Source organism: Buteo buteo, chromosome 10, assembly GCF_964188355.1.
Source record: "Buteo buteo chromosome 10, bButBut1.hap1.1, whole genome shotgun sequence".
Lineage (NCBI taxonomy): Eukaryota > Metazoa > Chordata > Aves > Accipitriformes > Accipitridae > Buteo > Buteo buteo.
This window is the reverse complement of record NC_134180.1, coordinates 29,621,414-29,646,304: the sequence shown is the minus strand read 5'-3', so window position 1 is coordinate 29,646,304 and position 24,891 is coordinate 29,621,414. Positions and strand designations below refer to the sequence as shown.

Here is a 24,891-nt window from a genome sequence, read left to right as displayed (position 1 = left end):
GCTGAAAATATGCATCTGAATTGCACTAGCAGGGAAAACTGCTGCAGACAAGAAAGAAAACAGTGTATCACACCTCCAGAGCCTTGGGACTTGGGGCAGGTCAAGGCAGGGTTAGCAGCTGGTTACAGGTAATGCATCTTTTCACCAGGAAAGGTCAATTTAATGTGAGAACCCTATCAAAAATGCTAACTCAGTGCCCTAAAACTCTGTTTCGAGCCCCTAAAGAAGGATTCCAGTAGCCAGAGCCTCCATCTTTAACATTTTAGTGTTTGGAAATTGATTTCCTGGAGGTTTAGATAAGACACCAGGTATCTTGGCTTTAGTATAGGTTTTTAGAACTTGAGTTGATATGGGAGTTTTGTGTTGTGCTTTCCTTATTTTGTGTATTGTTAAATAATACCCTTTGAGGTGCTCTCATCATTAGTGTCATTTACTCTTAAATTCTTATGAACATTATTTTGAAGCACTTCAGATATTTTCATTTTAATGACATATAATGATAACTACAATTATTAAAAAACTCATCCCCATGCAAATCTAGCAACTTCTTAAGAATCCTGGAGTTCCTTAGAAAAGCAATGAGACAATAAATTAAAATAACATCTGGGCTAATTGTGAGCCAATTTAAAAACCAGCATTTTAGTTTGCTATTTAAAAGTAAATGTTTTCATAGTCTGATGTCTAAAGGAAAATAATTCCATTGATACAGCAATTTTAGAGCACAGAGGGCAGAAACATCCAGGTTTTGGTAAACCTTTGGAACAGCTGGCAGAAGCAGTGCCACAAGAAAAAAAGAAGTAATAGCTTCCATAATATAGAGAGTGCTAAGATCGTGTACTAGCAGTACCTTGAATGTTAATTACAGAATATTGAAGTCTATTCAGTATTATATAAAGAATCAATTCAATGACCTGAGATCAGATGAAATATGAAAAGGCTTCTTAGTCTGTCTTTGTACCCTGATGGAGACATTTTCAATCAGCGGAAACGAGTACATCCATTTACTTATTGGGAAGTTATTCAAAAAGAGAACTCTGCTGTGAACCGTCTATAGAACAAACTAATCTGGTGTCTTTCCAGGAGAAGTGACCATCTAATGTCTCAAATTCCCTAGATAAAAGAAAATTTTTGCTGAGGTAGAGATACATGCTGATGCTCAATGACTATTAAAAGGTAGAAAGTATAAAAAAACACACCAGAAGCTTTTCTTGCTGATAGAACATGTGTTATGTCAGTTTTGGGGAAGGAAAGTGGATGTAGGGGGAGAAAGGCAAATCATAGCACCACAGCGTGCATGTTAGGGATAACAACTGAAATACACAACATAATAACCCAGAAGAATACAGCAAACATTAAAAATTCCACCAAACTTCAGAAAATCATTAAAGCATGGAAATTATCAGTGAATTTGCTGTAATCTGATGTTCGCACAGTATGATGTGTCTTGCCAGTGATTTCATGACTTTAAGCAGATATGTTTTGTAACAGCATTTTGAGTAAACTTCTGTTCTAAGAGCCCAGCCAAGCATCTTAATTTAGCTTTATCTGCAAAGTTTCTAGATTGTCTTGTTCTATGGAATAGTCCAAATGAAGTTTAGATAAGCATGAAGTTGTAGAAATCAGATATAATGAAGGGATTTGTTCCATTCAGCTCCTGTATTCATCCAGTTGACTTTCATGTTGAGCTCCCATAATCAACCAGTTTGACTATGTACTTGAGAAGACTTTCAATATGCCACTTTGATATTCATTTTAGAATATGGTCTAGATCTCCTCTTATCTCTCATCTCACTCAGTATCCTCAGCAATTTACCTGAAGAAAACAAAATCAGGAAGGAGACAGTGTCGGCAAGTGGGTAGAGCAGCAGGGTGGTGCAGTTTCAGGTTTTGTACCTGACTTGATGGCTGAGCACCATTTTACCTTTCTGTGGTGCCATTTCTATGAAATTTTGTTAATTGCTTCTACTCTGATTCTATAGTTAATTGTGCTTTGTGATCTACATGTGGAATACACTATGAAAGACAGACATTATTTATTATTAAGGATATGTCTACTCAGAAATTAAATATTTTCATTAAAAATGTGAGTTTATATTGTTGTACAAAAATGTTTTCAAATCCCTTTTTTGATGTTCTTGCATTGACCTCCAAGTGGCTGTTTTCAATTTTGCTTAAATTGATTAAAAACAAGTTAAGAAGCTAAACCAAAATAGAACATTCTTTAACCTGGGTTGTACCTTTTTAATCAAAGCAGTGCACTTTTCTTTTAATCTCTTGAGGCAGTTGATGAACATGAAGCAGAAAGAAAGAAGGCAGAGTACAGGACAGTAAAGTGGTTAATGATAGGAAAGTCTGAGAGACTGATTATGGCAGACCAATGTAAGTATGGAAAGGGAAGTTTGTGAACACAGTAAGACATCACGAAGTTTTCTGTTTAGAAATGTAATTTTCTTCTTTTTTTGTGTGTGTAAATGATAAAGGGGAAATATAATCCTCAGGTCTAAGCTGTTGAAAGCTCAAAGTATGCAAAGCACCACCAGTAGAAACGATGTCCAAAAAAAAAATGGAAGTAAGAGTTGTGATGAAAGAAGATATGAAACTCAAAGAAATTATATGCATGTATGTTTATGATTGGAAAGCCAGATAGAAAACAATAAAACAGAAACAGAAAGAGTGTGATTAGGAAAAGCTGTTCTTAATTGCTAAAATAGAGTAGATTTTTGAAGGGTTAATTATTTTTGTTGTTATTTTCTGATATAAGCTGAGTAAACTAGTCCAAAGGGGCAAGAATTTTTTAGGAGCAAGAACTTTTTGCAATATTTTTTTGCTTTTTTTTTTTTCTTCCTTCCTGGTCTAGTATTAACTCTTCAGCTTGTGTAGATTCAGAACAAATGCTTGCCATTTCTCTGCCTTGGAAGTCAACACAGCTACATTTTAACATTTAACAGGAGATTTTTACAATACCTAGGGTTAATGAATGTTGTTCAGTATAGATTCATAAAAGGATATAACTGATGGAAAGTCATTCCATAACTAGATAAGAGTTATACTTAGTCTTGAGTGGAAATGCACTACTAGCATTTTCTAAACAAATTATTGCACGGCAAACTACTGGGAGTCTATCATCAGCACAATGTTTACCAAGAGCTCCCTGGAAACACCCCAGTTGATTACTGGTATTCAGGGCAAGGTTTACAGCACTGTTCCTAGTCTGCGGGTCTTGCTGCATACCCGGTGGTTGCAACAAATGGACACTGCTTAAGTTAGATTTGTAAAGGTTCTTTGCTTGCTTGAGATTTCCCATGGAGTTAGCAAATAACTGGCAGAGCCTTTTATGTATTAGACAAACCACATCTCAAACCACATTTCATATACAATTTTTTCAGCTTGTCATCATCCCATATGCACACTGTTTCTGCAACATGTCTTTGTCCGTATAGATACTTTTGTGATCTGGAGGGCTGTTTGATTCAGGTTTCAAAAAGAGGGTGAGATTTTCATTTTTAAATGCTTGGGGATTCTTTATAATGAAAGCTTCTGTATTATAAGAAGTTATTGTATAGCTAGAGCATCATCTGTAAATGTAAATCACTGTATTATATTGACATGTATAGGTATATTTGGTATAATCTGACTGTACACGTTTGAAGCAAAAAAGTAACAGTCTATCTGTGGGTCATGTTGTCACTGGGATAGAAACAACTGCAAATGCATAGCCATAAACATGATTTTCTTATATCAAGGAAAATCCTGGGAAAATGCATACAGCTTTTAACCACAAAGATTTAAATATGCCTTTGCCAAAGGTAACTCGAGACAACCGCGAGCCGTACGAGTTTTTATCCTGCAGGGCCTTACCGCGTCAGAACAGCATGGTGCAAGGGAGCGAGCAGTCTCCGCAGAGCTGCCACAGCCCTGCCTGTGCGAGGCGGCCAGCAGCACGGGCGGTGGTGGGCTGCCCGGCGCGCCGTCCTCCGCCGCTCAGCGTGGAATGATTCGGGCACTGCTCGGGCCCAACCGCAGGCTCAGTGGCTGCTTGCTGCACCCGTGAAAGAAATCGTAAAGGCTTGTCTGCGAGAAGTGGAGAAATAGCAAATAGGTACACTGTCTGTATAACAGACCAAAAAATTGTAAGAAAGACATTCAGGTTAACATTACTGGTTTTAATTCAAAAGATTCTTTAAAAAGGTTGACATTGCTGTTTTAGTTAGTATGTGTGTTTACAATATTCCTTAATGCTGCACCTGTAACATAAAAAACCCAACCCAGGTGAACAGTACAAAGTGTATAGTACTTTGGGGGTCATTCATGCTTCGATTCTATGATTTCTTGGTGATTGTGTGCAAGTTTGGTTTGAATTATTATTTGGTTAAGACAGGACTTACAATGTTCTGGATCCCTTCTCAGCACTGAAGAGCTTACATACCTTGTAATTGCCTCTAATGTATTCCAATTTTTGTGTGCATTTGTAACTATGACATCTGGTTCTTTGCCAGACTTTTTGGGTGGCATTGCTGTACACTCCATTCTGAAAGTGCTGAGTGATACGGTCATGAAAAATACCTCCTCTTTGCCCATATAAAAACCCAATCATATTGGAGATGTTAAAATTTATGCTAAGTCTATTCAGTGAAACATAAATAGTCATCACTTGGAGAACTTGCTATGCAAGGCATGATCTTGCAATATGCTAGGCTCTTCCAAGATATTCTCAGCACCATCAACTTTTAGTGAGTTGCCTGATGCTCCGCACCTTGTAGGATCCGGCCTCAGAGAAGGAGCATGAAAGGACCCAAAGCAAACTGGCAAACATTCAGTTGCTCATTGTACAACTTCTCTTCTCTCTCAAAAGTAACAGTTCAAACAAAGGATTAATTTAGAAAGAAAAAAATTATTAAAATTGAAAGAAAAGGAGGAAGAAGGATGTGTGAAAAAGAATGTTAATAACAGTATTTGAAGAGACAGAAATTAGAGAGATGGAAAAACTGATTTTTCATTTAAATAACATTAGGAAGGTTGTAGATGTTGTTTAATGTTGTCCTTGAATATTTTGAAAGTGGCACAACCACTTCATGAGATGCCAATTGCTGAAATACAGAGTTGTGATTTAAAGTGACAATGTCACCTTAGTTTTAGTCCAAGTGATGGATTTTGTTTTGAAATGGGTTATACCAAACCTAACATGGAGAGATGTGTTTGCATTTGTTTTAATTTCAATTAAAATTCTCTGGTTAAAAACATCACTCCCATAACTTTCTGTTAAAATTTTCTGTCTTCTTATGTGAACTCAAATGGACTTTACAAGATACCAAGTACTCAGGAACAGAGCTGATGCATCCAGATAGCCAAGACAGACACTAAAAATCCCAAACTGTATAGATTAGCTTTGGACATTTCTTTCCTTTTTAACTGCATGGCTATAAACAACACAGACAAAGAGGTTTCAAAAAATAGAGGAAGCATATTCTTAATAGCTTGCACCTGGTTTATGTGAAAAGCTAATATGGAATCCTGCAATACTGACTGATATCACTTTCTTTTCATTTTTTATTACGATCAAGTATAAAAATGGCAAGGTGGTGGAATAGGAAGCCTTAAGTTTTTATTTCATTGTTTTTTAAGTAGCAGATTGTATAGTAAATCAACTTAATTTATGTACCATGTTTATTGTTAAATTCTGCAGATTCATTAAAGCCCTGGAACTGCCTTCATATAACTGAACAGGACCTCTCTTCCTGGCTGTTTAATCCATTTTCAAGCTGCATATACCTCTTTGAATATGTGTTATAGTAGCCGCCTCATTTGACAGGCAGATTTCATAAAGCTTTGAAGTGTATCATTAAAAGGGACACTGTCAATTTGAATTTTTTCAAGATGACCAATTTAAAAAAAAAAATCTTTTGAATGTTGGAGGGTTTTTTCTAATTCCTAGAAAATGTCTAAAATTTTTTTTCTCCGTGAATGTTTGGAAGCATCATTTAGAACACCAGAGAATATTACTAACATAGCCATCATTATTAATCATGAACAATTTCATATCCCCCCCCTCCCATCCTTTTCTCTAACAGGAACTCAGCCCAGTGCACACAGCCAGCCTGAGTCCGGTGAATGATTTTAGTGTTATTTTAAAACTCTGAAACAGGACTTCACTACAACATTGCTTTGTCCTGTGCACTGCGGTTGTTTTCATTCTTTGACTGCTGCCTGTTTGGTGAGGTTTTTTAGGCCTGAGCTTTCCAGCGCCTCTCTCCAGCAGACCCCTGCCTGCAGAGACTGCACTGCCAGCCAGCCTTTCAGTCATGGGTCTTTGACAGACAAGCTCTGCCAGATGTAGCTGCCATGATTTCGGATATTCATGCTCACAGCTGTCCATCTTACAATTCTGCTGGAAATTACTGTCAACCTACAGGGACAAGAGAGAGAAGCATGTGCCTGTACTTGAGCCACCTACATTCACATCGCCTGTTAATTTAAACTGCCAGTGAAAGAGCCTTTGCCCTAATCTTCTGGACTGTCGATGGGATTACGATCTTCCAGTGGAGGGGCAGGGCATAAAGCTGGGAAGTGGTAACATCCAAAATTGTGGCAGCTTTGTACTTCAGTGGATGTGAGCCAGAGCACAAACTACCTGCACTAAGTAAACAGGAAAAAATAGAGCAAAAAAAGGTCTTTAATGTTTCCCAGCTACACTGCATGACAAGTTTTTAGATCAGAAAGTGGCATTCAAGTTCCAGTGTCCTTTTAATGACTCGGTGAAATATATTTTATTTTCCCAGTAAAGTTGTTAAACTGTGAATATTTGATCCAAGCAACCGAAGTTACTTTTTATTCTTACAAATTGGGCATAGAATATTTAAATATAAGAGAGAGAAGGAACACTAGATATGATAATATCTGACAGTTTATGGGAATGTGTTTCAAATTACAAGCAAAGCATGTGCGTGCACACATGGATACAGCTGTGGTTTCTCTTCAGCATTAGGTAATGTTCTTTCATAAAAGAAAGGAGTGAAGGCTCCTGCTATTCTGTTCAAAGGAAGAACGTTTATATATTTTATATAGCACTCTCTATACTGCTGGGTTATGGTATGTAATATATTGGAAGTTCTCAGTCTGTGATAGACCCCCAAAGGGTAGACATGTAGGTCTAAGAGATGAAAAAAATCAAAGACATGATCTCTTGACAGAATTATATAACCTTCTCACACTGCCTCTGAACTTCATTGAATCCTCGAGGTGACAGAAAGCTGGCAAGCTAAGTAGAAGCAGCTGCTTGTGATGGCATGCCTAAGATATATGAATCTATTCAGTGGGATCAATGGCTGAATGCTCAGCCGCCCAAGTCATTGATCACCACGATGACCCCAGTTCCTGCTAAGTCCATCAGGTTGCTGTGGAGGCTTTAAGAAGGAGGGAGTGGAAAACGGAAAGCAGGACATAAACAGCAAAGGGAGGAGAAAGACAGAGGCACGAGCCCTCCTCATAAAAGCTCTTCAGGAAATTGCAAAGCTCATTACTATGTGTGCGGTACTTGATCACACTGAAGTTTTGCTTCAAGGTGCATACCTGAATAAATGCTGAGAAATTCTGTTCTATACATAGTCTGGGATTGCCACAGGAGCCTGCCTTCCGTGGAATTTCAATCAGGGCTAGGGGTCCAGGTTCTCCATGCTCCTTTGGCAGTCTCAGCTGTAATATGCACATGAACCTTATTTTTTATATACTTTCCACAAATGTTCTTTAAAATATTGCATGTAATAAACAAAATATCAACCCACAGTATATGCCAAATTTTGCCAAAGAAAGCAACAAGGATGTAGTGCGAGCAGAGTGTTTATTATGTGAATGTGTGAAAAGGGTACAAGTGAGTTTTATTAAATGTGTTCTACTCATACACAAGAATAATTTAACAATTGAATTGCTTCACAAAAGAAACTATTTTAGTGCAGTTGCATCATGAAAAATGACTTTGTTAGAATGGCAGAACAGGTTTCCACATGCTTTAAGTCTCAGAGGATTTATCTAATTTTCTCAGTTCACTAATAAAAATATCTTTTACAGCTTTTAATGACAAAACTTGGAAAACTCAAATGGGCTGCAAAAGGCCAAGCTGGGTTCCTTCTATCTCATGCATCGTGTTATTACTAAAGATGCTCCCAGTTAAACCTTAGCAGTTTTTCTGCTATTCTTCATTGGGATAGTTCAGTTTCAGTATAGCACAGAATTTAAATGCACTGAGACTGCATAAATCTCATTGTTGATACAGTAAGTAATGCCAAAAAAGAATTCAGTTCACTCCATCAGAAGTGGGAATAAAAACACTTTTTCCACTAAAGTAATCATACATGAATGTGAATATACACAAGGGGCCTGATCCAGAAGTAAGAGTCTCTCCCAGAAACTTGGAATCTGGATTTAGTCCAAAGAGCAGATCTGTTGAACAAAACCAGTACATTTTACATCGGCGCTTTTAAGCATGGAAGTGCCCTATAAAGGCAAATGTGTTTGAGGCTATTGTTTAATTTAAGGTTAGATTTCTTTCACAGAGCTCTATTCTGAAGGAAAAATAGTCTCACATATACAAATTGTTTAGTTTCATATAACAAAAAATTATATGTATCTCAGCTACTTGCAGTTAGTATTCATGATGCACCAATTAGATTATAAGACTTGAGCTTAGAGCCAAAGTGCTCAAAGCGGAAGAGAAGATTAATTTCTGTTTTCACCAGGAGAAAGCCACATCCCTATTTGTTATATTATTCTGATGCATGCATTAATATTTCTTTTGTTTTCATTTTCACATATCTCCTTTTATTATATAGCAGTTGGACTATAAATGTAGTTGTTAGTAAGATACAGTTTACAGGTACGTAGAATCAGAGGAAGAGATGCTTTCTTTTGTCCTGGTGCAAATTGGGACTACTTCCAGTGGTACTCTTGGGATTACAGTATTGTAAAAAAGAGACAGAATTACATTTTTATCTTCCTTCCTACACTGTCTTCATATCCTTGTCTCCAGGTCCAAATGCTCTTTGATTTTTGAGCACTTCTAAGTCAATAAAGATGCATATAATGGTGATAACTGTTGGATAACACTGTCATGAAAATAACCGAGTTAACTGGTTAGAGTAGAGTTCCTTATTTCATTATGTGACTGGGATATTGAGCCATCTCATTTTTCTTTCTCCGTGCAAAACACGTAATCATTTACACAGCAAATTCTTTCACTGTGACATACATTGTTTTGAGGTTTGAATGAAGTAGTAAACCTAGCAATTTTACCCACAAAGATAAATGAACTATTCAGTTTGTTGACCTTCACCTCTAATGAGTGCATCCATTTGCACCTGCATACAATGTGATTTGCAAATCCAAATTTAGTATATATTTAACGCATACTACTACTGCTGCTTTTCATGATCGTGTCTTTGATCTCAATATGCAGACCTTTGGCCATGTCAGTTCTGCACATCTCAGGTATTCTTTATGGGATTTCATTGAATCCTCCAGTACAAAAAAAAAGGCCTCTTCTGCATTTAGTTTTTAGAAATACTGTATCAGGACAGATTTTTTTAGAAAAGTTCTCAAGTACTCCACCGATTCCAGATGTTATTAGACGTGCTTGTCAGCAAAGCTACCTGCCATCATACTTCTGACCTGGGTAGATCTCTGTCTTACTCTCCTACTGTTTCTGGGCTCTTCTTTTATGTACTCCCACCATCCCTTTCCATTCAGTCCTATAGCTTAATGAGTTTGATGGAAATTCCCTCCATTTTTATCTTAAAGGCAGACAAAAAAATGTGCATGTTGTTTTGCTTGGAAGTCACAACACCTATATGAATTTTATTGAAATTGCATTTCCTGCAGCAGAAACGGGAGCACCATCAGTTGGCCCAGAGGAACTCCTAGACACACACAGCTGGATAAATTCCTGCTGTTCACTTTTGTCTTGCCTGTAGGCATTTTTTAACAGTTTTCAGTTCAAGTGCTCTTTTACCTCTTGTTTAATTTTAATTTGTCTAACAACATAATAATACCTTTAGGGAGTATTAGTGCTACAGTAAGAGCATAAATAAATTCTGTATATACATATATGTATGTGTGCGTGTGTGTGCATGCGCGTGTAACACATAAAAACTGAGCAGTGCCTCCTCTGTAATCATTCCACTCCCCGGCTTGGTTAAGCTGTAAAAAATTAATATGGTCACTTGCATAAACAAGAAAAATGGACTCTGCATTGATTAGCCTTTATAGAAAGGTTCTTTAAACTTGAATAGAGTTGAAACTAAGCAACTAGAGAACTGAGCAGAAATTGCTCCAAGCAATATACCAAGCAGTGACTCTTTAACTTGGGGAGAGGGAGAAGCAGAATGTGTTGAGCACCTGGAAGTGGGAGTCAAGAAAACAGAACTCTAGAGAGTTTTACTCAGCTTTTGAATTTTCCTGTCATGCCACCCTGTCTCTCTGTCACACAAATTTCTCCCTTCTTTGGCAACCATATGAAAAATGGAACTGCAGCAGCTGTTGGTGACAGACTCCACATCCTCTTCCTGAGGCAAGCCGTTCAGGCTGCAAGAGCTGGGGTCAGGGGAAATGGGTGGTTGTCCCGAGAAAATGTCTGTTTTGGTAGATCAGGAAGAGACTCTGCAATGGATGTGCAGCAGCTCTTGGAGAAGGCACCTGCAGAGAGCAGGGTGGTGCTGGGCAGGGGGAGGATGCCAGGAGCTCCGCTGGTACCAGAAGGAAAGGGGACCCTGCCAGGTCACTGAAGTGAGTTTTTGGAGGTTATAAAAAATGCAGTTTATTATGCTCAAAATGAGGGAAGGAGTGGGGTTATGTTAAAACAGAGACTAAGGAAAAACCTGCTTGGAGAAGGAATAAAAGAGGCGGGGGGAGACAAACTATTACTGAAAATCAAAGGCGACCCATGGCAAAATAATTGTAAGCTGCTAATAAGAAAGCTAGTAAGAACTGTGTCCCCCCCGTAGAACTGTGTGGCATGTCTTAGTTTAGCAATTACATTGTATTGTACTCTATTGTACCCTGAGGAAAGCACACCCTTACCAAAGACCTGTTTTGAAAATGTTTAACTTTCAATTATTACAAATAAACACAAACAGGTAAAGCACTCGATAAAGTTTAAAATACTTTATCTCTAACAAGTCTGCTTTTTTTGGATAGGTAACTTATTCCTCATATTTGTTGGGTAGGTCTTTCATACAATCCTAGACAAGAATCAAAAGGGTAGGAAAATATGTTCCAGAACTGGAATATTTATACTGGAAATGTACATGAATAAGCCCAAATATATCAGCCTTTAACTCAGTTATATTTCATAAATTCATAAAATTAACAAATCAAACAGGAATGTGCACAGAGGAACATATAACAACTCTGTCCATTTCCATATTTTCTGATCATTTCTGTTCCATGCATCTTTCTTCATATGGTCTTTGAGCCCATAAAGTCAAATTTCCTCTTTTTTGTACTGCAGTAAAATCCCACAAGGTCCAAAAAGCACCCTCTAATGACAAGGCACTGTTCTGTGGGGATTTTTGCAATATCTTTTACAAAAGTCTCCAGTTTATAAACTATTCAAACAAGGACTACATTGTTTGGCATAGATTTCCAGTTGGATATGGCATAGATAATTTCAGCACTATAAAATTATTATTATGAAGACTATGCACCAGATTCTCAGCTGGTGGAAATCAGCATAGCTCTTCCCATGTTACATGAATCAACTTTTAAATGAATTCTTTAAGTGGAACAAGTTACACTACAAACATTTTGTAATCTTTAGCTATGCATGGATATTGGATTTTTTTAGGTATAAAGTTTGGGGGTTTTTTAAATTTTAAATTTAGTTCAGATTTGCAAACTCTGAACTTTAAATGATCTTTGCATCCTCTATGGCACAAATGTTGTTTGGACAGATTATTAAAACTATAGTGTATAGTTATATATAAAGCTTATATCATATATACAAAGCTGCAGGGAAATATCTATTTTAAACCACTGGGACCAGCCCTGCAACTATAGTTTTCATTTACACAATTAGACCGATGGATTTCAAAGGGTATATGTGTACATCTTCAGAAGTACTGATGTGAAAAAGCATTGTAAGTTCTGTAACTTGTAGCTTCTCCTTCAGAACCCTAAAAATGCAACAGCTTCACTGATGGACTAGGAGACAGTGCTGTCATATGACAGGGGCCCACAAATGTTAGGCTTCAGCACCTCAGCTGGAAAAGGCTCCCCAGACCCTCATCAGACATCCCATGTAACATGGACTTCCATGTTATATATGATCAGATCCCTTGTCATGTATGAAAAGCATACTGGACACATCTTTTCCTGTATTTTCCTACTAAGATGATGCTTTTACAGTTTTGTAGTATCTTGACTTATGAAGCCTCTAGAAAAGCTGCTATGGCTCACATGGAGATGAACTGTAGAGAGTGACTTTATATTGCACGGTCAGGGGGGCTGATCAGACTTTATCATTGACAAGATGTAGAGTGGTTCTGCCTCTGACTCCATTATACCTCTCTGCAACAACAGTGGCCCAAATCAACTCTGTACTTACCCAGGGTTTCCAAAAATCTTTAAGACAGCAGTAATCTGAGACCTTATTTGAAAATGAACTGTGATATAGTTTATTACATGGGAGCAGATGAACAGCTATGAAAAATGCATGTAGAAGCAAAAAGCAGTGTAGATTATTTTCTTTAATGCAAAAAAGCAAAATCAACTAATTGACTATTTAAAGACAATCTTCAGAATATGCAGAATTATGTTTTAATGACTTATGTCTATCATTCTTTCCTATACATCTGACTATAATCCAATCTAATTCAATCTATCTAATGCATTTCTAATGTGTTTTTCACCGTAGAAGCTAGGCACCCTTAGGAACTTATCTCTGTTCCCACTTTACCTTGGTGGTGACATGTTTTCAAACCAGATGATATTCTATGTCAGAAATATCAAGACTTCCCATAACCTGAATTTAGTAACCCCTGTGTACTTTTAGCTTCCTGACTCTTCTTACTGTCTGCATTTCAATATGGAGTCCCCAGTATCTGCTCATCACTCCTAATTACTTTTCTTTCAGCCTATGTTCCTGATTTCTGGGCCAAGAAGTTTAAAGAACTATGATGTACTCTGATGAAGCATTTAATCAGGGCTGAGTAATCAAACAAAAAGCTTTTCAGGGCAGGGTGGAATATGGGAGGAACCATATTGTCTGCCCAATTACTGTGTTTCCTGTTCTCAGCCCTGAAAGAGCTCCTGCAGGGACCAGAAGACCTGCCCATAGCTTGATGGGAAGAGTTCCCAAGTAAGAAGCAGCCATGTAAAAAGGGAGTGGTGGCAGAAAACAACATAAAATCAGTGAAGCAGAAAAGATTTAAAGCATACACACTTTGCGTCTTCTAAAGACTTTGTCATCAGGGTGCAAAAACTCTCTAGAAATATTTGTGGCTATGGGTGAGGGGCAGGGGAAACCTAGCCATTAATTCCTAAGAGGTGTTATCAGATGCATCAGGGTTTGGCTGTAAATTTGACTACATTGCTGTGGTGCACAGAGAAATGAGTGAGGAAATATCTGATTAAAGTGTACATTGCTGCTGAGGCAACTGAATGTTGCCATAGCAATTGAGATGAAATGTGCAAAGAAGTAAGATAATTAAATCTAACCCCTTTAGTAGTTCTGATAGTCAATGCACTGCCAATAGGAAAAGTTATCTACAGTGTTAAAGATAAAACATATTCCTCATGGAAGTACTCCTTGCTGGTATTTTGTTGCTCTCTTTCTAAATGCATTGCTTCAGGTAGCTAATTTGAATGTTCTCTTTAATAATCAAATACAGTTTTGACCTTGGTCTGTAACAGCCTAGAACTTTTGCTGACTTATTGTATCACAGGAACTGTCTACACAAAATATCCAGAAAGTTTTTATTCCCCCTTCCTCTGTGTGCAGTACAGTAAAGTCTGGGCTGTCATCTCAAAGTTTACAGTTCAATAATATCTAGAACGTGCTGCCCTCTTCAGGAGCTAGCGATTTAAAATAGGTAATTTTGTTTATTGATTCAGAAATGGTAGTGAGCAAACAGGAACTACAGAACTGAATAAGTGTGTGGGGGGTGAAATTTGTAATGCCAACGCCAGAGACACTGAAAGCAACTGCAAAATTAATAGAAAAATCTGAATTTAAAAAAAAGGAAATCAAAAACTTGTTAGCATTTCTTAAACAATATTTGAGAACTAGGTGGTCATACACACATCCACTCAGATTATTTATTTCAGCCAGTGAACGCAAAAGCTAGGAGAAGCCTTGACTCACTTCTAAAATAGTAATTCTGTAGTCTATATACCAGCAAATAACCTATTATTAAAAATCATTTGTGTCCAAAAAGAACTCATATATTAGCTGTCACACTAAACTTATTTTACTTTCAGCTGCTCCACTCATCTGAATCCATGTAAGGATTTAAGCCATGATTTAACAGAACATTAAAACATGCACTTAACTTTAAGCACAAACATTGCTGCAATGACTTCAGGGGGATACTCATGTGAAAGTATTGAACAATCCATGTATCAGTCTGGAGGCTTGCATATATGGCTGATTGGTAGGGGACAGGCCCACAGTTTTCAGTTCATATCTTACAACATTGTAAGTCATGCTGTAGAATCTTAATAATTAAGCAGTTAAGAACTAGAGGCAAAATCTACCCTTTTGTGAATATAATTCCTTCTGAAGTCAATAAGAACTTTTGTTCATTTATGAAATGGTGACATTTTATTGGTTTACAAATAGCTTTGAAAAAAAAAATTATTATGGCTTTGTGGCAGGGGGATTCAAAAGCTGTGTGGAGGAAAGGCAACTACTACTTTGCTGAAATGAATGGATTGTGGCAGTGGATTAATGATTACCTCACCCAAACAGCATGGTTTGCAAACTGTGACGGCTGAGGAGCAAAGATCTCTGGGAAGGATGCAGAAGCCAGTGCTTTGTGGGAACTTGGCTCAACTGAGATGGATGTTCAAAGTGTTCATTTTAAGCTTATGTGAAATACTGTTTCTCTGGCTGAGGGGGACCCTATTTCCCTGCATTTCATAAATGAAGCAAGAGAGATTTTGTGCTACATCTCACATGAAGCACTATACAGAAGATGTAGCCCACAAAGAATGGAGCAAAAGTGGCTTTAAGCCATCTCTGTAGATGCTCAGATTCAAGGCTGGATACAGGCCAATGAATCGCCGCGTAAATTAGAGCAGCCCTCAGGGACTGTTCTAATTTACATTAGCTTTATCCAGGCTCCCTATATCCTGTGCTGTGCTGCAACCTAGATTAAGTCTGAATTTCCGCGGCACTGAACACCCTGGAAACTCCCTTTTTGCCCAAGGTAAACTCCTTGAACAGAAATAACTCCTGTACCATACCGGGGAATTCTTCTCTATCTGGACACTCCTTTACCTGTAAATACCTATATTTCATCCAGTGGTATATGCAGTCATGGTGAGAACCTGGAATCAATCTATTATTTATTTGAGTTTTTAGTCTTCCTCTTTAAAGGTAATAGCCCTACCTAAACATCAACATTTTTTTCTAAGTAAGTGGTTTGTGACTATATTTCTTGGTTATAGTAACTTTTTCTAAACATAATTTTTAATTTAATTCCTTAATTCTCTCCCTTGCATTTTTACCTTAGGATATAATTTTCTCAAAGAGCAAAAATAGTTAAGAGTAACAAGTGGCTTTTAAGTGTTCTCCCTTCTTTGGCGTAAAACTGTTTTACCTCTGAAAATGAGGCAGATGATAGATTCTGTACCTAACCCTGGCTACTTCAGCAGGAGTAAAGTTGTATTCTGTGTGAGAAATGGTCGCAGAACTTAGCCTATTGTCCTGAAAACTTTTTATTCTTGAACTGCACAATTGAGACATATAGCACACAATGTTATAGAAAAGTTAAAATCCTCCTTGTAGATATTGAGTGAAAGTGATCACTCTGTTCATCCTTTAGTTAAAGGAACTGGTAGCAGTGATTCATTTCTTTCTAAAGAAAACAGAATAGCTACAATGTCAGGTAAAAAACAGACTGAAAGGGATAATAGAAAAGAAGGAAGAAAAGAGAGTTAACTAGTATCCATTCTTTCATTTCCACATCACAGTTAAAGCATGCTGATGAGGTGTGTGGTGTACTTAGTACTTTCTCAGTACCCCAGCCTAACCATTGCAAACTTACAACCTATGAGCAATCTTTTTCTGAAGCAAAATGTAAAGGCTGATTAATTATTTTAATAACCGTGAAAAGATTTTTTTTAAAATCATAATACAGATTTATTAATGAGTTAAGAAGAAAATCTTTAAAATTTCATTGATAATTTTCTCTTCTCCTCTTAACCCTTTATCCACATGCTTTACCCTGTTTTCTCCCACTCCACAGCAGAGTGACAGCAAGCCCATGGTTTTATTTTCAAAAGCACAATCACAAATTGGATGCCAAGATCCTACGTCTGTATTTTATGAACCCTGTGCAGATAAATTCCAGCTGGCATGCATTTCTAAATACAGACATGCACAATAGCCTGTGCTTTTTTCTAATCCGGTACCTGCTAAGTACATGCAATATATATTCAGAACTGCATTAAACTATTGATCTATGATTTGAACATGTATTTTCATTTTTTGTTTTGATGATAATGCATTGTTTGGCAGCTAGAATCCCTGCAGATAAGAGTATAATAACTAATAACATTTTCTTTGCTTTCTAGGGTCTTTATGGCAAAATGATGAACTCCATCTTTTCCAGAATGGTAAGCAGAAAGCTATTTCTGTTTCTGATAACAAAGAACATAAGGTAAATTCCTCTAAGAAAAGATTGCCAAATTGCTTGAGAAATAACTGTACTGCACAATTTCATAATTATATGGCTTATACAACTGAAAATATTTGAATATTCAAATCCTGTAAGCTACCTAGAAAAGATTTACAGAACATTATGCTAATTATTCAAAAGAAAATAAAGTAGGATTTAACATCCTTGTTAGAAATGCTGCTGACCTGGAATGCTCAACTTTTTATTTTTCTTAACAATTTATTATAATGTATAAATTCCCATAAACATAAATACATTATTCTATCAGTGAAGAACATATATTTCTTTTCTTTAGGCTAAGAAAGGGTGAGTTCCATAGCATACGTTACTATTTGAATTGTATAAAACTGATCTTTATTTATGTTTCACTAGGGCTTTGCTGTATCTGTGAATTTAAAAATATGTAGTTCCAAACGTAGACATCACTTCTGCATGCTATCATGTTGTTTGAAAAAGATGGTTTCATTTGTCATTTTTTTTTTTTATGGCTGAAAAAGGCAATATTTATTTTGCCCCTTGATCATAACATCTTTACAATCAAATAAAAAGAAAAATTCATCATACTGTATGTGTAAAGGTCATCCTAAAATAACACTTCTGAGCAAACTGTACTGAATCCTATGAGTACGTTGCTAAGGAGCAATGTTTTCCAGCAGGTCTTGGGCATTCACTTTACAAAAAAAAATTCTTTCCCACTACATAAAAATGTAGTCTGAAATCAACGTAAAACCATCATGAAGTGAAACTACTGTTAAAGTGGAAAGAAATATTACTCAAAAAATATCCTATCAATCAGAGCTCAAATTCTGACTTGAAATGTGACTGCTTCTTAGTGTTACACTTGAAAGATATTCCACCTAATCTCAAAAGGAGCTCAAGACCCTTTAAAAAAAGGAGAATATTCACAAACTTTAAGGCATAAGAGCTTAAAACAATGATAGATTTAAAATATGTGGGACTATCTTCGATAGAAATGGTATCCAAAGTTGCCAGTGTTCAAGAAAATCAATAGCAAACCACAAGTTTTATGATGAACTTTAAGAATGATGACTTGATTTCTGATGAACATGGAAGGTTAGTTGTTCTTTGAAATTTTTTTCTAGGAAAGTAAAACCTGTAGGTGAAGCTGTTTTGAAACACATGGTTTTGACCTGGAGATGTAGTCCTCTGATAAAAACAATGATGTCTGCTTTGGCAAAGTCTGTAATGTATTTTTACCTGCCTGCTACCAGGGGGTATTTCAGAAGTATCAGGGTTGAGGATCCTTTAGGGGCATATCTATGATTAAAGAGAGGGAAAAGTCATGTTGATCTAAGGCAGGGGGGCGGGGAATAAAAAAAAAAGAACAGTCCAAACAGGCATGAGAACTACGTTTAACGTCCTTCATCCACAAACATAAAAATGTTCAAGAAGAACTCAAGAGTCATTTTTAATCGAAAAGATTAACTATGTGACAGTTAAGTATGTTTGGGATTAAACCATCAAAGGGCCTGTCTCTTTTGTGTATATTTGCCTATTAGCAGTAGGTACTTGGCACAAAGATCGTATGTAGGTTGCAGCCACAGACAGACACTTGCACTGCATACACCCTTTTCTGCAATGTTCATTAGACAATAATATTGTCAAAGGTAAGTGTTTACCAGCAGCTTTAGTCTACTTAAAACCATTTTAGCCCGAGGCTGATCTTGTGAAGAAGGCTTGGGGGAAGGGCAGAAGAGAGACACAACATTTCATTTTTCATGAAAACAAATGTATTCAGCCAGTATCCTGATTTGAGGTAATTTATAACTCTAAATTTGCATGTTAAGTGAAATTATAATTATTTTTATTTTGAGGCCAACTGTGTGATTTACACTATAAGCAAAGAAGATAGGACAAAGGCTTGGACCCGAAGGGTTACTACAACAAAGACAGTCATAGATTATTTTGGGGAGAATTAATTTTTATATGTATAACCATGTACACCTCAATGAATTTTCCCTGACTTGCTCGGGAATACAGGGTTACTCTGCTGATTATGGGTTTCCTTTATGTAAATATTAATTCAAATATAAATATATTTTCAAGTTGGGTGTCTTCTGTTTAAGGAATGGGAAACTGAGCTTCCTCATATTACTTCCTATCAACACTGCAAGGCTTTTTTTAACCCTCAAACCAAGATAAATATCACAGAAGAAAATAAATTGTTGCATATACTATCACTTTAAGAAAATACACTTTCCTTCTCATTTCTAAATCTAGCTGTGCTTAATGAATAAAGATTAAATGCACATTATTATGAACAGTCACAACACCTAGATTTTAATCTAAAAATTGACTTTTTTCTATATATGTTAATAAATGATCTGTTACCTCAAATTACTCCTAAATATGTAAAATTTAGTGGTAGCATTTCATTAAATATATAACCATTTTGTCATGAATTTTCAATTCCACAACTTCTAATGTATGGAAAATCACATTAGATAAACTGAGAACATAAAAGACCCACTAACATACATGGAAGACCATCGCAGCTAAAAACTGAAGACAAAAAATAGTTCTCACTTTCCTCTCAATTAAAACTCTGTGCAATTATTCTTTTAGATTATAGATCTCTTTTGGGATTCTGGTTACATAGAACTTTTTGGTTCATTTCACAGGAATAATATTCATCTTAATTAGCAAAAACAATTGATGGGCTTTTCTCTTTCTTACAAGAGGGAGTTCACTTGGTGTACTGATTATGAGTAGTAGATTATCCTGATAAATGAAAAGTTCTTGTCTTTCTGAACAGCAGCTGAATATGTTATCTGTCTTCAGCCTTGTAGCTTCTTTGTTAGACATCACCTTGTTGAGACAGAATGACTTACTTGGTAAGTGGTTGACCCGATTTTTTGTCTGGCACCCTAACATTGCTGGGCATTATGCCAAGCTGGATTCTGTAGCTATTTATGACTGCATTCAAGGTTCAACTATGCAAATCACAACTATTAGCCAAAAAAGCATAGCAGATTTGTTTTTAAATATTTCCATAGCTCACAAGGTCAAAGCATTTGTTTTCACAATTTTAAAATATAGTTTTGTAAGTAATGATCAGTAATGTTTAAAGAGATTGTCACCTTTTCACATTTCATTTAGACTGAATTAGACAGAACATAAACATTTTTTCTCATGCGCTATAAAATAATTGTATGGAGCACAGGAAGAAGAGACACGAGCCGAAGTGAAAAAATATATATCCTTTTAATCTGTTTGTGAACAGCTTAGCTGCACCACACAGAATTACAACTAAAAAAAAGGAAGACTAACCGTGAGGAAAAATCTTTGGAGAGCGCAGCCCTCCTCCTGCCAGCCGCCCTGCTGAAGCTGGCTGCAGGCAGCCGCAGAGAAGGGCAAGGCCCAGCGGCCTGCCCTGCCCGGCCTGAGCAGCGCCGCGCTGTCTGCACAACTTCTGCTCCTAGTTGGTGCGAAATCAGACCCGAATCCCAACTGAATCCCTAGCCGGTATGTGCCCACAAACACTCTTGCCTCTGTTCTTCCCCAGACCTAAATCCACCCGGCATCTTTTTGGTGGAGCGCAGTTGCAGGCGGCCACAGGGTGCAATGGCCCCCTCGACCCGTTCTTGCGCCACGCGCCCACGCTTTTTTGCTAGGCTCCAGCTTGGGAGACTTCTGCCGGGTTCAGCCGTGGTTCCTCACCCCTGCCCCCTCCCCCCGCCCCGTTCCCATGACATCTGAGCAACACCGAGACTGGAAAGTAAACCTTGTGCGACTTCAAAAGGAGGTAGCGCTACAGAAGTTCTTTGGGTTTGCCATTCGCTCTGTGTGTTGTCCACTGTCCGTCCTGATTCGAACTCTTGGATAATCATAGGCACAGGCTGTCCTGGCCGCTATCATCCCACAGATCAGCTGTTGATTTACCTCAGTTCTTCGAAGTAATAGTGAAAACATGTTTACAAAACTAGCGACCGTATATGTTATGCAGTAAGAACTGTGTCTACAGAAAATCAAAATGTGATTTAAACACATATAAAATGATTACTCATAAGCAGAACTTGAAAAGAGCTCGTGTGCACAAGGCGGCACAAGACACATTTTAAAGAGACACGTATCTCTACCATATCCTAATTTCCTGACAAGCTTAACAAAATTATTAATAAACCTTACACATGTATCAACAAGCTTATCTATAAAAAATACACAATTAAAAAATAATTCTATTAACCCAACACTTAAACCTTCTTCGACAACATAATACAAATAGGCAATAGATAACATGTAATAGAGAATAGAGAGAGACAGGTATAATGATAATATATTACAGACTATGTATAGTAGACCATATAGTAAATTGAGACATTTCCTCTTAGAGAAAATGGAAGAAGTAGATTTAAATACGAGCAGTGCAGAGTCTGTTCTCTAATACAGATTTGGGCATACTGTGGATTAGGTCCAAATTTTGTGACAGAATCCAAGGTGGGAGCACATGTTTTTTCACCAGGTGAGCATCCTTCACGTAACACCAAGCAAGGCTGAACATCTGGTTCAGTGTATTTCTTTGTCTGAAATCAAGGATTAACATTAAAAAACTAAAATAAAACAGCTATCTGTTTTACCAGTTTGCCTTATCAGTCAACAGTTTTCTTTATAGTTGTAAGGCAAAGAGCATTTTTTTAAGATTTTATTGTCTAAGAAAAACAGTTTGAGTGTGAGCTAACAGTGGCTGACTGTAGTTTTCGTTTGTGAGATACTTTTTATTCATCACCTGAGTTTTGTGGCTTGTAAAAAAACAATGTGTTTCAGGAGAAGTGAAAGAATTATGTGAGAAATGATGTGAATGGGTGCAGAATAAAGCCAATTAAGATAAACTAATTGGTCAAAGTCTTATTTCTTTCTTTTAGTTACCATCCACTCAGAGCAGAAGAAGGACTCATTGATCCTAGTAGGGTTTCTTCCCTTACTTACAAACTGCAGGACTGAGACTGTAGGGCTTCCCTGAATCATCTCTAACAGTAATTTCCCATACTTCTCCTAACAAGGTGTGAAAGAGGCTTCCAACAAAGCAGGGAAAATATATTTAAGTGGGACAAAAAATAAAGGTTGAATTGGGAATATGGAGATTTTCCGTTGAATTCATAGGGTTTGTACAAAGAAGTAGAGTTTGAGCCTTATTAATACAATACAAAGCCCCAGAATTTATTCATGGTTAAATTTCTGTGCTTTAGCCAATCCTTTTCTAAAGAGTTCCTTCTCCAATGAAAGGCACAGAGCACTGTGTTACAGTAAACACTAGCAACTCTGTCCACAGTCAAATCTAAATAATACTTAAGAAACTAAATCCAAACCATTAGCAATAAAAATACTTAGCATGTATTTCTTTCCTGGGAGCCTACATGGAAATTGAATTCCACTGAGCTGCACTTACACAGAACAGAATTCAATTAAAAAAAAAAAATCCGCCTGGATTCCATGCTGTGAAAAGCCCTTGCAAATTTATTTTTGGGACTTCGGGTGTGGAGCCTGGACATAGTTTTATTTTATTTTTTAATGGAATCAGTCTTAATGTCTAATGTTATTCTTTACTTGCCTCTGCTGCACAGTTTTCACATATAAGCCAACTGAGGACAACTCGTTATTAAAGAAGTCGGCAGGTGTCCTGTGCTCTGAAACATATTAAATAAAGAACTCAACAGGAACATGTTGACTGTAAGCTCCACAAAGAAATTAAATAATGAAGACAGAAGCCCTTCAACAAAGACCAGTTCTGCATAAGTAAAAAATGTCTTGTCAGAAGATGGAAAGTTCTCCTATGGATTTTTACTAGAAACTCTATTTTGGTATTTTCTGAAAACAGGCGGTCTATAGATTTTAGACACTTAAACTTTCTGACCTGAGTCTTATGCAATAGTGATCAGAATGGCAAGAACTGAATAGCCAAAATCTGCCCTTCTCTGCACAGCTTCATTGCTCAACAAGAGACCCATTGCAAAATGCCCTCGTTATCACTCTGAAGTTTGTTGAATTGTCTCACCCATGTCAATATTAATATGAAATAGCTCCAGGAAATACAAAGAACAGGGTCCTTTGTATTGTCAGTTAATATTTTTCTAACGTATGAAGCCTTCCAGCCACGGAAACATTTAAAATACTGTCCCCTTTGAGATTTAAATGTATTTTGGGATAAGGTAATTTTAAATCACATTAGGAAGGTTCAAAAGCAATATAAATACAGTTTTGAACTTCCCACTTGTTCTGAGTTGCTGAGTAATTGCACCAGACAAATGTTTTTAGAGTGGGCTTTAATACAACGAATGACAAAATTTACTGGATTTTCATTTATTAAAAAATGTTGTCAAGCAGTAATTATTTGAAGAGAATTGACAATTAAGAAATCTAAGTAAGTCTCTTTTTGAAGAAAAATTAAACTTGATTTAATTCTCTTTGGAAAAAAAATGTTGACTTCAATAGAAGTAGGTCTGGGCAACTCAGAGTCGATTGGAAAATAAATTATGCTAAGTGCATCCAGACTCACTGAGCATCTTTAAGAAACAGAGTGTTCATAATGAACCGAAGTCTTCCAACAGCTTAATATGACTTTAAAATAACTAATATGAAAAAATATTACAAAACCTTTGTTGACCAGGTGTTTTCCCTTTTTATCAATACAATATATTCCTATAATGGCCATCCCATGCTCTGTCATTAAAATGTGAGCTTTCCTTTCAGGTGCTTTGCCTCAGACATATGGAATTCTCATCTGCAGTTTTTACTTCCAGTCTCCAAGTTAATCACACAGGGCTCCTTGAACGACAGTTTGCTGCAAACACAATTCCATACTCTGGGACTCAGTGAGTTAGTATGAATTTACCAGAACAATTAAAAACTCCTTCTCCAAAACTCACCTTCAGTTTTAATCCGAGACGCAAGATAACACATTTCCCTCTATCTGTGATTTCTAAGTTAATGTTGTTGATGACATATAACAGGCGTAACTATTTGTAGGACCGGGGATATGGTCTTGGTTCAGCAAAAGTTTGCTCACCTAAACCTGTGCGCTTGCAGAAGTGGGGCCTCAGTTTATGTTAAGTTACAGGTGAAAAGTAAGTATGAGGTTCCGATGTCCTGATGCCATTCATTCCCACCAATAATTTATTCCACATCCATATTCATTTTTTCAAGAAGGAAACAAACAATTCTCTAATATTGATTCTTCCCTAGACACAACTTAAACTTGAATTAGTTACTATGTTTGCCAATCTCTTGTTGTCAGCCTAATGCCTCTTGTATGGGTAACTATGTGTTTAATACAAGTATTTCCCAGAAAGTTCAGATAAAACCACAAAACTAGTCCAGTTACATGCACTTCAGCCTCAATGTATGATGGAAAATTTTTCTCCTACCATTTTTTCATTCCAGTTGCCATTGTCAGATCCCCCAGAAAAAATCCACAGTGATCCTCATCCATTCTTAAAATTAAATATATGCACATCGGTCTGCCTGGGTCAAAAATTCTACCGGGGCTGCATTACACCAATCCACGGCCCAATGCAAAAATACCTGTAACGGACCATATGCTATAGCTATCAGGGGGTGCAGTGGTAAAACTGAAAGCTGAATTTGGAGCAACATACAGGCTGAGAGCTATGCTTGTGGCTCAGTCTACATGACTGTCTTCACACTGTAATCCCAAGTCAAAGAACGTAGTAGGAGTGTGGGAGCTTACCCTTGGAGATCTCTTGAGTGAAACACAAATGGCAATCTCTAAGTGCACTGGAAGAGTGAGTGACCAAATAAATTGAATGCATTCAATCACTTTTAAGACATCTCCTCCGTGTGTAGCATTTTGATCCTGTGCTTGAGTAAATGTATGATTAAATTTTTATTAAAAGGTAATGCTCCTGTTTTAATGATAGTTAATTATATATAATTAAAATGAAAGGATTAATAATATTAAACATTTCATCAGACGTAAAGATAAATATAAATACATATATTGTAGTATGATTAAATATGAATATATAAT

General features: G+C 36.9%; 1 protein-coding gene across 1 annotated transcript in view; it reads left to right on the top strand.

The window, feature by feature from the left end:
* Positions 1–16,808: 16,808 nt before the first annotated feature.
* ADGRL2 (adhesion G protein-coupled receptor L2) overlaps positions 16,809–24,891 on the top strand; it is a 178,581-nt gene continuing 170,498 nt past the window's right edge. Inside the window, exon 1 of the mRNA XM_075039140.1 lies at positions 16,809–16,824. The gene's annotated coding sequence lies outside the window, so the exon portion shown is untranslated. The remainder of the gene's footprint in view (positions 16,825–24,891) is intronic.